Source organism: Vipera berus, assembly GCF_964194415.1.
Source record: "Vipera berus genome assembly, chromosome: 4".
Lineage (NCBI taxonomy): Eukaryota > Metazoa > Chordata > Lepidosauria > Squamata > Viperidae > Vipera > Vipera berus.
Window position 1 is genome coordinate 37,112,633 of NC_138206.1, and position 16,695 is coordinate 37,129,327.

General features: G+C 33.8%; 1 long non-coding RNA gene across 1 annotated transcript; it reads left to right on the forward strand.

Moving 5' to 3' along the window:
* The first annotated feature begins 2,666 nt into the window (after window positions 1-2,666).
* On the forward strand, window positions 2,667-8,534 carry LOC308668282. Its single transcript, XR_014026485.1, has 3 exons — window positions 2,667-2,779; window positions 3,890-3,965; window positions 6,967-8,534. It is a non-coding gene; the product is annotated as an uncharacterized lncRNA (long non-coding RNA).
* Window positions 8,535-16,695: the final 8,161 nt, after the last annotated feature.

A 16,695-nucleotide genomic window follows, 5' to 3' on the forward strand; every position in this document is an offset into this window, starting at 1 on the left:
GATAATGCAGTGCAACCAATAAGAATCGAATAGTTTTACGCATATGTGCTTAGAAACAAAATCCATTGAAATCAGTGGGATTTTTCTTTTCATTAATTATAAAACTGAAAAGGTGAATGTGTTTAAAGAGGTTGAAGTAACTTTAACATATTAGTTGAATTTGACAGCATGAATATATGAAAAAATAGTGCTGCTTAGCAACTGTTTTCCAATATATACTTGGAGTATTATAAACATTACAAAAAGATCCACAGTATTGTAGAGCTTTTCAGCAATCATAGTAAGGGTTTTGACAGTACACTGTGATTTGGCTGCTATGTCTTTAAAAATGTGACTGCAGTAGTTAAAATGTGACTACAGCTTAGTAGTTATTCATTAAACTGGTTTTTTACACATATCTCTCACATTGATAATTCAAGTGTTAACATTTTATTTAACCAAAATCTCTGATTCCATTGTTTTTGGAAGTTAAATTATTACACCATATTTCCTGTGAACTCAAGTGAGTTTTTTGTAATTACTTAATCTGATTTTTCATCCAACTGAAGAGCTTGTTTCTAATCAAAGTTAGCCTTTGGTCAGATGTTTAAGCTAACAGTGGATTCTAAACTGCTTGGTTGGAGGAGGCAGTAATTTGGTTTTAGATTTTGTTTTGAGGGATTTTTTTTTCCTGCTTTGGATTTGAACATAGCTTGTGGTCCTAGGAACATCTCCATTGTAATATGCTCTGTATGCCCTCTAAATGCTGTTTTGTAACACAAAAATCTAAAAGTACCCAATATTCTCCGTTTTTTATAATTTGTTAAATTTATCAAGAGTTTTACAGTTGATTATGAACAGATTCATTGATTTACAATGTTCAATGTTGCAGTGTTTCTTAATGTATGTTTGGTGTAAATAGAGAAAATTATTGTAAGTATGAATAGTTGTGTCAAATAAATCTTTTGTTAAATTAACTTCTTGAATGTAGGTCATATGCATAAACGATTAAAATGCATATAAAATAAAACATATTCAGCAAGTGGAATAGGTTGGGAAAACTAGAATAATATAGAAAAATAGTGTCAAGTATTTTGGCATAAATTATTAAATATGATGTATTAAAATACTTTTGGAAACCACTTATATAGTTAAATTTTACATAATTTACACTAAGTTGCACAAAAAAAGTTTTTTTAATAATGAGGTTAAAAAATCTTAGTACAAATATTTTTTGACTATTTTAATTGAAGAGGAAAATGTGTAAGTCAGCCATGGGTAAAATTTTAATAATCTGCAAGCACATAAAAAGAAAGCAAGTTCTGTAGTTGGACTATATAGAAGACCAGACATTCTACCCGCAAGACATGAGCATAATAGCTTTTTCCCATTTGTATTGTCCAACAATAATTGTTGAAATGTACTTTAGAAGTATCATGATAGAAAAATAGCCATTGTTAAATTTATCCTCTGAATTTATACAATGGCATTCTCATTTAGTTTCTCCCTGGATTTGAAACAAAAGTGGTAATGCAGAAAATATAGGAAGTGGGCTATTAATAAAAGCTCCATATTATCTGTGTTTTAGTAAGTTGGTAACTTTTTCAGAATGCTTTATTAAGTTAGTGCCACTAGCAATTTCACTTTAAAGAACACAAAACTGCCAGCTTATGTTCAATAGGAACTATCTACAAAACATAAAAATTCATAGATGGAATTACCGGTATATAATTTGTCAATTGAATCTTAATGAACAATCTGTTGTTATTTCACATATTCCAGTTTCTCAAAAGTGCTGAATTTGAAGCTTGCACATAATTATATTATTCAAATAGTTTTAAACAGTCTGAACTCTGTTTAGCATCTGTAGTAAAATTGTCATTAGATGTTCATTTATCAGCTTGGGTAACAACATGAAATCCATTGTGCATATGCTCGTATAATTTGGGATGTTTTTGCAAGATCAAAGTATTCTTTAGAAATGTTGATATTAATGAAATTTGAAAATACTAGATTACTGGAATGTTGCCTATATAATGCTTAATAGAATATGCTATTTCAATAATCCAAAATTAGAGCAAGTACTGAAATATTCTGAAGAATGATAGGAAAAAATGATTTCAAAATTATGTGTTCATTTAATAAATATAAGGCTCTCTAATAAATTACTTAGGCTCATATTTTCAAACTTACCTATTTATATTTAAAAATATTGTTTTATAATTTACCTACTTAGGTGCAATACTGTAAAGTTAATCCATATTTACAGTTAGTGCAGCACCAAACTTTGTTACCAAAATGAATTACTGTACTACTTGTATTTATGGAAATAACTTAATTTGTGAAAATCCATATCTATTATAGATGGAGAAACACAATGATAGAAAATAGATAATTCAGTTACAATAACAATGATTTTGCTAGCAAAGAACAAGAAAGGTTGGTTGGTTAAATAAGACTAGTGCTTCATATACTTTTGTTGATAAACTTTCAGATAATGATTTCTAAAATGTTTCAGTGTCATATGCAGTACATATATTAAAAATCAAATCTTTTGCTAGGCTAAAATGTACTAGAAAAAGGCAGAAAACTACATTTTATTTATATAATTTAAGATATATTAACCACATTGTTTGTAACAATTGGTGACTTACATTTCAGATGTGCCATATAAGCAGTCATCATCAGTAGCTGTAGCTGGGGCTGTAATAGGAGCAGTACTTGCTCTCTTTATTATTACCATCTTTATAATAGTATTACTGACTTCTAGAAAAAAGCGATCATCTTATTTGGACAAAATGTAAGTTGTTTGTGGTATTTTGTTTGAAACTTTATTCAAGTTCTTGGTTTGTAAAAGTATAAACTATGCTTTGATATAAATACATGATTTTACTTTTATCCTGAATTCATATTGGGTTTGGAAGCCCAGCTACTAATTGTCCATTCTATGTAAAATTAGCCTTTTATATATCTTACAAAAAAGTTCAGAGAAATGGGGAGGGGAAAAAAACTTACAGTACTATGTGCATGTAATCTGTTATAAAAGTAAAGTGACTAGCCATCAGAAATTAGACTGCTTGTAAAGTTATCCAATTCAAAAATTTTCTGGAACAGCATACACTGTTAAAAACAGATTAAAAATAATTATCAAACAATGAAACAACAAAGAAGTCTAGGCACGAATCCTTAATTAGCTTTTGCAGGGTTTTTTAACTGCAGAATTTTGCTTCCTTTTGTTAGCACTAATATTGACATTGATATTACTTGCCTGTATTAGATAAGAAATGGTTGGGCAATTAGTAATTTATTTCCAAAAATGTTTAATGGGTATAGTTCTTTGCACATAATCATTATTCTGATCCATAAAAAAAACTAATGAAAGAAGCCTCACAAGATGAGAAATTCTTAGATGAGTATAAAGGGCAGAATTGCAGCAATCTTTTGAAAAGTTTTTACGGCATGTTGCCATTGTATGGAACAAGGAGAGTACAGTGACGATGGAAGAGGTGAGTGAGTGTTGCTTTACTGGTTTAGGAAGAATTTCAGCCAAGTGGTTATATCTACTGTTTAGTATCATTCCAAGATGTTACGATTAAATGAAGTGAGGCAGTTGCATTATAAATAAACCCATACCTATAATTTTTGAAAACATATAAGAATGTTTCTGATGAAATTCTAAAGTGCATTTTCTCAAATTTCATTAATTTCTTATATTGTTTTCAGTTGTTTTGGTTGATATTTCTTATACCACTTTAAAAGAATACTCAAATACAGAATTTGCAAGATTCCATCAATGTAAAATTACACTACTACCTAAGAAAAGAGGTATATTTATTTAACTTCAACTCTAATATGAATTTATTTTTATCAGGCAGTGATAATTGCTAAATCATACATTTTTTAAATTTAGGATTGATCTTCCACCAACACACAAGCCTACATCTTCCTATGAGATTTCTCATTCTCAGAAAGAAATAATCAATGCAGTAAGTTATTAATTAAAGGTCTCAGTTCCAAATCAAAGACTCAGTGTACTCCTACTGTATATAATATCCCATATTTGGAATTCTTATTTTCATTTGTAGATAATAGTTGATGAAACATATACCTACTGTCAGTCTGTAGCTGATTAACTAAAATTTTAGATTGTGAAAGACTCACTTGGTTTGTCCCAAGCTATTTGAAGAATTGTTACTGAGGGATGTAATATGTTCATAAAGTCTGGTTAACACCATCTTTTCCGTTTTTCTCCTGATACAATTACATAGCTAACACTGACTTTTAATATATCAGAGGAACTCTATAAGTGAACCAACCATGGAAGGTCAGGATTGGAAAGAGTAGCTTTTAGGCGTACTAGATTAATTTCTTACCTAGAATAGCTGCAGCACCAGAAAAAGTGGCCACTAATGGGGTCACTTCTCTCCTATCAAAGAATCAGACTAGCAAAGGAAGGGTAGAAGCTACCAGCAACACCAGATGTGCTTAATTCCCTCCCACCCCCATTGCTGAGGGAACAACATTTCAACTCAAACTATGCCAGGCAATTCACACTATAGACCAGGGGTAGGCAACCTTGGCTCTTTTATGACTCATGGACTTCAACTCCCAGAATTCCTGAGCCAGCTGGCTCAGGAATTCTGGGAGTTGAAGTCCACAAGTCATAAAAGAGCCAAGGTTGCCTACCCCTGCTGTAGACACTGTTAGCCAGACTAACCCCTGGATCTCGAAGTGGGATGAAAGCCCACTCCATGGGCCGCTGAAGTATCCAGACATCTTTTTACAAAATCAGTTCTCCAAACAGGATTGTGTGCAAGGGACAAGCTCGTTGGAGAGAGCCAGTTGGCTGAATGAAAACTGGAGCCCAAAGGAAAAGATATGGGAATTGCGTACTTTTTCAGTAGGTAGGATTGCTTGTAAAGCAAATGTTATCAAAGTAATATTTTGCATCAATATCCTATTTCTGATGTTTTTGTATTACGGAAAACACCTTTCCTATGTGTTACTAACTGGCAGATTTGCAAAAAAAACAAACCCATATAAATAAGATAATTTTAGATGGCAAAATATGACCCCAATTGAGGTTATATGACAATACTTATCAAAAGTACACATAATATCCTATATGTATTCATGGGTAGACCTATCCATGGATAAGCTGACTCCAGTTTTTAAGCAAATACTATGAAAAGTTGTTAAACCAATTCTAAACATTAAAATATTCAAGGCTCAGTTTATCCACAGGTGAGCACAATGTTTTAGTAAAAAAGTTGAAGGTCAGCTTATTGAGAGATGAGCTTATATGTGAAGAGTAGGAGAATTTCCTGCCCTGAGTTATATATCTAAAAGATGAGATAGTAATATCAATTGTAAAGGACAGCTTTACTTGGAACAGTATACATCCTGGAACAATATCTTTAATACCATCAAATAACATCTGCGTATCGCAGATTCTTTGGAAGGACTTCATAGGTATCATCTCTAAAAACATCAAGCTGACTGGTCCATTATAATAACACGAACAGAATGCTGATTAAGGAAAAGCATTACATGATCAATTTTTACAAAAGGAAAGTGGATAAGGATAAAACCTAGCAATGACAGCTGGAAGAAAGGTTTGATTTTGGCTGCCAAAGAGCAAACTGTTCAAATTAATGCAATCAAGGTCAGAATTTAAAAATGATTTAAAGTGCAGATTAATATCTACACATATGCTACGCCAATACATTATGACATCCTAAATTCTTGGGAAGAACTGAATGGGAATGAAAGCTGGCTCCACCTAAAGAACTGGCAGCTATGATTTGACATATATGTACTACTAATAATAAGCCATTTATTTTTTAAAGGCTTTGATAAAGTTATAAATTAGTACTTTAATATTGATAATTTTTACATTTTTACAGTTACGTTTACTAAAATCCAAACAGGCATGAAGAATAGTGTGCAAAATATTTTAATCAAGCCATCAAATTTGAAATACCCAATTTTGAGTGCCAAGTATCTTAACAGTATTCATTTATTGAACTTACTGATACATAATTTTTTCTGCATTTTTTAAATTTTCATTTTTGTGTGAAAATCTTTAAAAAGACCTTTTATTAGCTTCTAATAACAAAAATATTTATTTGTCAAGTTTATATAGCCACCCAGCTTATACTAAGTAACTCTGGCAGTGTATCTATTAAAACATGATACAAAACTATTAAAATAATTAAAACTATAAACAAATAGAAACAAAGCCATGTGGGAAAATATTACACATAATACAACCAACGCATGGGCTCCTTATAAGAGGATTCCCTGGCTTGCTGGAAAAAAACAAGTTTTAGGGGCTTTACTAGAAATTCATGACAGAAAGCCATATTAGTGATCTTAGTAGTATTAAAATAAGTTAATTATAACTGATGGTAGGATTAGAAGTCTAACTGATATGGCCCTCCTAATCTCAATGGTGAGATTGGTTCCCTGATGAAAATTATAAATGGAAAATACGGCAGTGCGCCATTTCAGTTTTCAATATAACATTTCATTGCAACTTCTTTAAGGAAGATTTGCCTTTCCCAGGAACATGCATCTGTCACATGATCCCAGAGAAAATATGCATTTGATTTAAGGAGTTGCACCCTGGTGTGATTTTTGTATCCTGGCAAGGTCTGAACCTTCTTTTTTTCTTTTTTTTTTGTCTTTGGAAACAAATTATTTAATGGACCTAATTAAGAATGCCTTTTGTGATGGCATTACTAAGAGAAATCAGGAAGTATTGAAATTGGGAGAGCACTCTTTAGCAAATGCAAGGATAGATAGGCTCGTATAGAGAAAAAAGTAGTTTCTTAGTTGTCATTAGTTGTCCTAAGCTTCTTAAAAGCCACCTAATCCAATAATAGTATTATTGTGGTGCATGAACAAAATCTAAAAATAAAAGTGAAACATGGAAGGTCAAAGAAGATTGATTTATGATACCTGTTTGTCCTTTTCCCCCCCCAGAAAATGATAAATTGCAGCCAATTTAGCTATGAAGATGAAAACCCTGCATCTCAAGACAGAGATCAACAAATGTACCCAGCACTGAAAGAAAGAAATTGCAAAGATTGGCTCAATCAGAAGCATCCAAATACAGGCAATGGAAGAATATATATCAATCCCAGGGAACATTATGTATGATTCAATCTCTCGTTTGTGAACTGATGTTGAAAGATATATTACTTTGTCTAATCATAATTTTATATAATTTCTGATAATCTTATCTGTGTTCAAGTTAGTGGCTTGCTTTTTTGTGTGAAAAAATATAAATGTTTAAAATATGTCATCAACCATTCTCTATGCAGTTTAAGAAATGTCAATTTATTAACTATTAATTAGATGGGCATATAATAATGGTTAGAATCTTTTCTACCTATTCTTCTGAATTTACCTGAAATCTTCTTCCCAATACTTAACTTTTCCTCATTTCCCATAGTTGTTGCTTATTCCATTTTGTAGTAAGGAAAGGCCACATGAGGTTCTTTTGATATTAGTTTAAGCATTACTCACAGAGCTTTGCTTCAAGAAAAAAATGGTTTGTGTCTCATGCAGAATGTTGATAAGTGCTGCCCTCTTCATATATTAACTATACTTGTTCCCTTTTGCTAATGTCTAGTGTTGCCACTGTCTAACATATCTTGTCATATCTTCAAAAAATACAGTACTATCCCTAATTATGGACTGAAACTTAGGATTAGTTGTAATACAAATGATTTTTAAAAGCTCGTGTATTGCCCATGTTGGAAATAACAGTCGGAGATTAAAAGAGAACTTTTAAGTGTTCCAGAAAGAATTATATATGCAAAATTTAAGGATAACGGGAATTAAAGCTGTTTTTGTTTATGCTTTCATTGAACTGAGGGTGGAAAACAGTTTAATGGGCAGCCCAATTTCATTCAGTGTTTCTTCTGTGTTTTCTGCATGAACTATTCTGTGCTAATCCTAGCACAATAGTATATAATCTTATAGGCATAAAAGGCTCCCACATTCAGTGTTTACATCCCACTGCAAGATACATCAAGCAGTTACTTTGCTTGCTTCTTCAATATAGTTTAAGATTAACTTCACCTAGTGTGCCTTTTCTTCTTTTAGATTGGCAAACACAAATGGGGAAGTTTTTTTCATGCTGATAGTAACAGGGTAATGAGAGAAAAGTAGATCCAGACACCTGCATTATGCTGCTTTTTTGTTGGTTTTCTTACTGTGATGTTGTTCCATGGAGTTTTTAAGAAATGCAAATAGCTTTTGAACAGTTTTGAGTGTATTGCTAAAGATAACTATAGAATAAATTACAAGTAACTTTGAAATATAAATCAAGTACTAAGAGTATATGTAAGGATAACATAATTATATGAGTTTACTGGTATTCAGTTAAAAGGCATGAACAGTGCTATAGTAACTATTAGGTTACCTATTTGCCTATATGATTTTACAGTACAAAATCTTAGAAAAAATGTATAGAAAAGATATAGGGAGGTAAGAGAATTCAGAACATAATGTACATTATCAAAAAAACATTATTTTGATATATTAAAAAGGGAGTTATCTGGCATTCTATTGAAATATTAAAAAGATGTTCATATTTTAGTAGCCTGAAAGTGTAATATTGATTCTGAATTAAACAAATCAAGAATATGAATTTGCATCTATATAATTTATTTAAAGACAAAATGCTTAGACGAGCTTTTTAATTCAACTATTCTAAATGGACATGGTCAGAATGAATTGTTTCAGTATACATTCATTATACACGAATGAGGGGAAAGGAAAGTTGGAAATGTTTTGGGAAATGCTCCCAATCCACCAAAGCACCTTTGATTTTTGTCTCTCTGGACCAGTTCAGCCCTACCTTTTCTTTGTTTTTATAGTCAACAAGATGAGAATAATGAAGATTTACAATAATACCTAAAGCTGAATAGAGCTTATGATGTTCTTGTTACTACTAGGTAAATTGAGTAAGCAAGGCAATGGCATTTTGGATGCAAGTGCAGATATCACAGCATTCAGTTCAAGACATGAGTTTCATGTGCACAAATTTCACATTGCCCAATATTTTAAAAAATGAATGACGCAGCACTCTATTGTTACTTAATTCTTGATTTTATGTGCCAACTAGATCTACTTTATTTTGCATTTTCTTTTTCATTTTGGAGCAGTCAGTTGAACCATATTATCATGGTTCAACATGTTGATCTTCAGTAACAACGTCACACAAATTTGTTCACATGCTAATTCCTAACGTTTCCTCTTCAGCCTTTATCTTAACATATTTGACACTAAGAAGTCCTAATGATCATTGTTCAAGAAGCTTCTTATACCTTGTAATCAGTATCTGTTTTGAAAGAAATGTAACCGCTGAGAAGCAAGGAGGAAGAGAGGAAACAGAGGAAAAAGTTCCCACTCTCCCCAAAAGAAAGCAGTCCAGTGTGACCCAAATAAAGCAGTGTTATTTCAGACAGAGAAAAAGAGGGTGTGAATAAAATGTGTGCTTTGGGAAATAAAAGGGGAATCAAGTATTTATTTATTTGTCAAATTTCTATAGCCACACATCTCACCAAGCAAGTGACTGGGTGGCATACAGTATTGAGGAATGGCTGACTAGAGTTATTTATTTATTTAGCGTTTGGCATACATCAGGGAAATCTACGTATGCTAGACACAATGCAGTCCTGGTAGCCTAGAATGCTAGTTCATTCTGTTTAGCATTTATGCACCTGTCCTTGTTGCACTGCAGGAGGTGAGCTAGCTTTACACTAGCTAACTAGCGATGCTCGGGTTGCTGACTCTTCTGGGCTCCTCCACTGGTCTCAGCTTATGTCACGATGCCTCTTCTCTGACACAGTCCAGCGCCAGCTTCTGCTCTGCAAATACAAACACAGTTTTTTTCCATCAAAGTTTTACCCATTTATCTACTTGAAATATTGCATGCTTTCAAACTACTGGGTGGGGAGGAGCTAGAGATTGATCAGCAGGAGCTTATTCCATCTCACGGAGCTGGATTCAAACCACCAGAATGCAGACCATTTCTGGCTGGCAGTTCCAGCATCATTAAGCTTTGTGCAACCTTATCTCCCGGCTGAGTAGAATCTTATACCTACTAGTATGTAAGACGATGTTGTATCTAATGGCCTATCACAAATGTATGCTTAAAGCTGAAATAATGGCTTTGAGTTTTAATTTGAGTATTTGAATAGATATAATTGAATCTGGTGTGAACTAATACATATTAAGTTCACACCAGATTATGGAAACTAAATGCATTGCTGGTAGTACAATCATTTAAAATGAATTTTATAACTGCTGCTGTATTTTAAAACTTTATAAGTTAAAATAATTATGAATACTTTGGGAATATTGGGTAATATGAAATTAACTTTGGATAATGTGGAATTTTATGGATTTGAGTAATATGAAAAGAAAAGCTTGCACACATTGTTAAGCATAGTTGCTGTTCATTTTATGTCATGTTTAAACAATCTTAAATTCTTTAGTAGATTTTGCAATTGGTAAATTCTATTAATTTACTTTTTAAATTTGCATTTCAGTGGAACGTTTGTTAAAAGTAGAGTTGGGGGAAAGGAACATGTGACTCCTGTCTGTCAGTAGGACACTTCCAAAAACTGAACAGAACAGGTTCATGTTGATACGGTGGTAGAATCCAGCAAGTAAAAAGTTCAAAAATTGGCCAGATTCAGTTTTGGAAGAAAAAAAAAACTTTTCCTTAATGAAGATGTTATTACTTGAATGTTGCTGACTGCTTCTCTCTAAGGCCACCTAGACAAGTAATCCAGAATGAAACATTTGCAGCCCATTTCGTGTTTCCCAGTGCACGCATATCCAGGTACAACCTGAGGGAAAAGCAGTAAAATGCAAAGACAAAATACATTATTTCATTACACAGAAGAAAATACAAGCAGATCCCCTACTACTACTACTGCTGATAAAGGATTGAAAAGAATTTCAAAAGCCACACCTTTACTATTATTCTTGTAGAATCTGCTCCCTTTTAACCACTTTTTTTTCCTACAATGTTTATTGCACTTTTTTAAATGATAAGCTTTCCTGGAGGTTTGTAGGTAAGTAGACTACATATAAATATTTAAAATAAATAATGCTCCCAATTGGTATGCAATTGTAAGAAACACTAAATGCCATTTTTCAGTATAGTTTGCAGCTATGGGGCATTGAATTAGAAGCTGAAGAATGCATCAACTAAACTGAAGCAGAAAAATTAAAAATTAAACTGGACTTAAAAATTGTGTATAAAAATGAGCAAAGCATTAAATATTGTTGAACTCAAGGGTATTATTACGCATCCTAGATGATTTGCAGAAGGTATATGCTCTATCCATCTGTTTTTACCAAATGAGTGGTGGCTGTCTATCCTGTTAGATCTGGCAGGAGAGATGTATTCCAGATTCCATCCATGGGAAAGAGTCCTCTGTTGCAACCAAGGAGGAGAAGCTTTTCTGCTGTACTGCCCGCTCTCTGGGACATTATTCCCTGCCCCCCATAATCAAACTTGACCCTATCCTGGTCCTTTTACAAGGAACTTGGGGCCCTGAAAGAGTGGGTGAACCTTTGTTATGAGTGTTCCTGGCTGATTTATGCTATTTCTTTGTTTCTAATTTTGGTTCTAGCGTGTTTTAACTCTTAGATGCCCAGAGTCATGTACCGTATATGAGATGGGCAGCCATATAAATTTAATAATTTTCTTTTTTTAAAAAAAGCTACTAATAGCACTGGTTAAAAAATAACATCACCGAATAAGCTTCTTCCATCATAACACTAAATAATTCTATAGAATTAAAAATACATTTTCTGTTTATTTTAAGCTGATTATCATGTCTTCCATTCCAATTGTGGCACATCTTGGAGATACAATTTCTGCTTTATTTTTATTGTTTTTTGGATCCAATATGTGACTAGCAATGAACAATGGTCCAAGAAATTGGCATGGGTTGTAAATAGTTGTGTTTCTAACTGCAGCAAATGTTTCAGAACTGAGAATAATGATAAATGTTATGGATAATGCCAGAATAGACAATCTATTAAGAAATCCTCTCAGCTATTAATGATTAAAATCTATATCACATCTTTGACAAGTACATTGTATTTTCTTATAATTTGTACAGGTAGTTCTCAACTTACAATCACAATTGAGCCCAAACTTTGTGTTGCTAAACGAAACATTTGTTAAGCAAGTTTTACCCCATTTTATGACCTTTGTTGCCACAATTGTTAAGTGAACCACTGCAGTTGCTTAGTTAGTAACACGGTTGTTAAGTGAATCTGACTTCCCCATTGACTTGGCTTGTCAGAAGTTCTTAAAAGGTGATCACATGACCCTAGGACACTGCAACCATCATAAATATGAACCAGTTGCCAAGCGTCTGAATTTTGATCACATGACCACAGGGATGCTGCAATGGTTGTAAATGTGAAAAACAGTCTTAAGCCCCTTTTTTCAGTGCCCTTGTAACTTTGAACAGTCACTGAATGAATCATTTTAGACAACCATGAATTAATATTGGGGAGATGGGATATCTAATATAACAATGGTGGAAGAAGTCATCTTGCAGTAGTACTAATAGAACTGATGTTAGTAAAGCTCTTATGCAGATACCCATTTCACAAGAGCAAACCCCTTATTTTGACCATTGAGCAGAATTCAGAACAAAGTTGAATTAGCAATGATCTTTTAGGATAATACCTATTTGCTCTATATGTAATAATTCTATCTACAGTGGCTATAATAAACTATATTAGATAAAAGACTGCTGACTGAACTCTGACTTTGGTTGCACATAAACTGATTCCTTGATAAAGTAGTTTCTTAATGTCTCACTTAGCAGCTCTATTAGTAATCTCAAACAACCTTAACTGTTTCTAGCAACTTTAAGAAGAAAAGTTCTAATTCATCTTATTATTGTATAATTTGACTTGTTCCCCTCTGCTCACTCCAAAACCATTTATCAAAGAACTAGAAATGTGTTATAATTATTGAATAAAATTAAATAAAATAATTGTCATTTAAAAACATAAGCTCTTTATGAAGGCTAATTCCACATCTGGAAATTCCATTTTGTTTTTATTGCAAATATACAAAATCTTTAACTTCCTATTTCCCTTCTAAATTGCTAGTCTGTAGTAACACAATAATCAGTATGAATGTGTTTGTTCATTTATTTATCTGATGTCTATGCTATCCAACTTTAAAGATGATATTTACAGTAAGAAAAAGTCCCACATCAACAATTTCCAAATGAACTAGGGGCACTGTATTGCAGTCGTCATGCTCCTTCCTTCTTTTTGTGTGGGGGGGAGATCACTGAATGTCACTCATGTACTATTTTCCCTCCTTTTAAATATTTACATTAATGTGCTGGGAGAGGTCATCTAAAGGGGTTCAGTATTGTCAATATTCTTCCCAGTAGCTGTTCTGGTTCTTTGGAGCAACCTCCGTGTAAGCCTCTGATCACTCTCACTGCCTTCCTTAAATTGCTCAAAGCAGAACTCTATCTGAGGACATTTGAGCATTGATTCTTTCTTGGTTTGTTATATATAGGTTTCTTTAGCTTAACTTTATTCTGTTTCTCAGTACTTTATTATCCTTTAATTGTATACATTTTGCGTATTGTATCTCTCAATGGTGACTTTGGTTGACATACAGATTAAAACCAAGGGGGGGGGGGAATTCATAAAATCAATATTATCTACAAACTGCTGAAACTCTTTAAGGCTTTGGCAATGTATAAATGTAAATTCATAAAATCAATATTATCCACAAACTGCTGAAACTCTAAGGCTTTGTCAATGTATAAATGTAAATAATAATATAATAAAACATTTTTGCCTGTCTGTAAGCTTAGATCCATTAGTCATCTAGTGTTCTTTTGAGTAGGATGGTCCACAACTGTTTGGAAGATTAGCAGAATAGGTGACCCACATATCTCAAGAGTTCTGTAGTGAGAGCAGTCCCGAGAAAGAGTGCCTCTACTTCTTGACTTCAGAATATTTGTCTTTTAAAAGAACAGAACAAGCAGTATTTTCTCAGAATCTAATGGAACCCTCAGTTCAGTGGCTTGCCCTTTTAGGGGGAGTGCAACCAGATCAAGAGCCAAATTGAGAACTGAGAGATTGATAATCAGCAAAGTGCAATTTGATTTTGCTGGGATTCAATTTTTTCTTTTGTCCCATCAGAAGTGTGATTTAAGATGCTGATGGTTACTTTTAAAGCTCTATGTGGCATAGGACCAAGGTTACCTGAGGGACCACTTTGTCCCCAAAACACCGGCCTACATTACACACACTGATAGGAAAGGATACTCTGGGTACGGAGCAGCTAAAGTATTGGACTAGGACAGGGGCAGGCAACCTCGGCTCTTTTATGACTCATGGACTTCAACTCCCAGAATTCCTGAGTCAGCTATGCTGACTCAGGAAATCTGGGAGTTGAAGTCCATGAGTCATAAAAGAGCCGAGGTTGCCTACCCTTGGACCAATTAATTAGCTCATCTCACTTCACAGAATTGTATCAGAATAAAATTGGAAGAAGCAAATTGTAAGCATACCATCCTGGAGGAATGATGGAATTTAAATCATAATAAAAAAAATATTTTATGCATTAAGTCCTAAAGACTAGGTGTACACATTGAGCTAACTACAATGACTGGACTTAAATAAATGACTTAAATAAACCTTTATGAATACAGTCTTCCAGAGCTTAGTTAACAATAAAATGAAGTGAAATTCATCTTAAAATGAATGTTATTCTAATTAGGACCAGGGCAATGAATTTTTAAGTTTTTAATAATATAATAAAGTGTAGCTGTTTTGCATCTAGTTTAGAAAAGTGGCACCTATTCCTGCCATAATTTCTATCCAAAAACAATTTTCTCCAAGATTTTCTAAAGCTCTGTATGTAATTGCTGCCATGTAAAATAGCAAAGAACCCTGTAGATCTTATTCATAGTAATTGTATAATTCCTTGTTAATGCTAACCAACAGCTCAGCATGTGAATTAACAAGTGTTTCATGGCTTTTTGTCTCCATTAACAGTCTTGAAAATGTGCATTAAGCACCAAATAAATGCCCTTGCTACATAGAACAGTGGAAGACAGTGGAATTACCTTAGCTGTTGTCTGTAGCTCTGCTTATAGCTTTGCTACTTGTTGAAACAGCCATATGCCTTTATCATTTCTTTGTTGCTTTAACTTCTGAATTATTTGTTTCCTCATTTAAAATCCTGTGTTATCTCTCCGTTCATCAATGAAACAGCCTTCACTCTGTCATTTATAGAATCTTTGACTCTTAGGTTGAGAACCATGCAATGTTAAGATTTAGTCAAAAAGATGATGGAAATAAATGGCTCTACTTCTTCCCATTCTGATTATTGCATATGGTCTGCATTGATTACTGATAATCAACCAGGTCAGAGAGAGGCAGGGCTTTAAAGAGTTTGGAAATGAACTTAAGATGGCTCTAAACACCCATTATAAGTCAGAAGGAGTTTCAGCTGAATGATCACATCCTCGATTTCCAATTGCTTTTTCTTTTCCTATTGTAGCCCAATACAGATCATCCTCGACTTACACCATTAGTTCAGTGACCCTTTGAAGTTTCAATGGCACTGAAAAAAGTGACTTATGACTAGTTCTCAATTCGTACGACTGTTGTAGTAGCCCAATAGTAAAATGTTCATAATTTGGACGTTTGGCATTTACAATGGTTGCAGCATTTCAGGGTCCTGGAATTGTCATTTGAAACTTTCCTAGGGAGCTTCTGACAAGCAAAATCAATGCGGAAAGCAGGTTCATGTAACGATTGCATGATTCATTTAACTATCTCCTGTTTCACTTAACTGCAGTGATTCACATTATAAAACGGGGTGTGACTCACCTAAAATTTGCCTAGCAGAAATTTGGGGCTCAGTTGTGGTTGTAAGTGGAGGAGTACCTGTATATCCAAATCATGGTGAAAGGCAAAATGTTCACCCTATTTTACTGAGCAATAAGTTACTCAGATATAGCAACACACAAGGATGATCGGTGACCACTGGATATTTTCTAACAGCCCTTTCCCTACCAGTTTGACCCCTTCTGTAAGAACTTCATATTTGTAAGCTCACTGCACAGCAATTGCATTATTTATTTGGCACATGGCAATGGTACAATTAACCAGGAAACTACAATGTAAGTATGTAATAGTTAATTGGCTGCCAAAGAGTGCTAGTCCATTTTGTTCATGCTCACACAGTTATCCAGGACACACCACAAGAGAGAAAACTAGCTCCATACCAGAAAGATGAGTTGTGTCCTGTGGCATCATTCCAAGTCTTCTCTCAAGACCATTGTCACTTCGCAGTCAGCATTGCATATGAGCAGGTCCAGTCGTGGCAGAGGTCTGACCATCTGCATGAAACACTGTCACATTTCCCACCAAAGTGGTACCTATTTATCTACTCGCTGTAGTGGGCAGAAGCTAAGGTAAGTGATGGAAGCTCACACTGCCACACTGCTAGAATTCAAACCGCTGAAGCAGAAATCATCTTCAGCATCTTTAAGCCATTGAGCCGCCATACCTCTTAGCAAATTGGATGCCTAATAGATATAAAGTTATTCTCTCTCTCTCTCTCTCTCTCTCACACACACACACACACAGACAGACACATCCTCCTGCCTGGAATTTCTC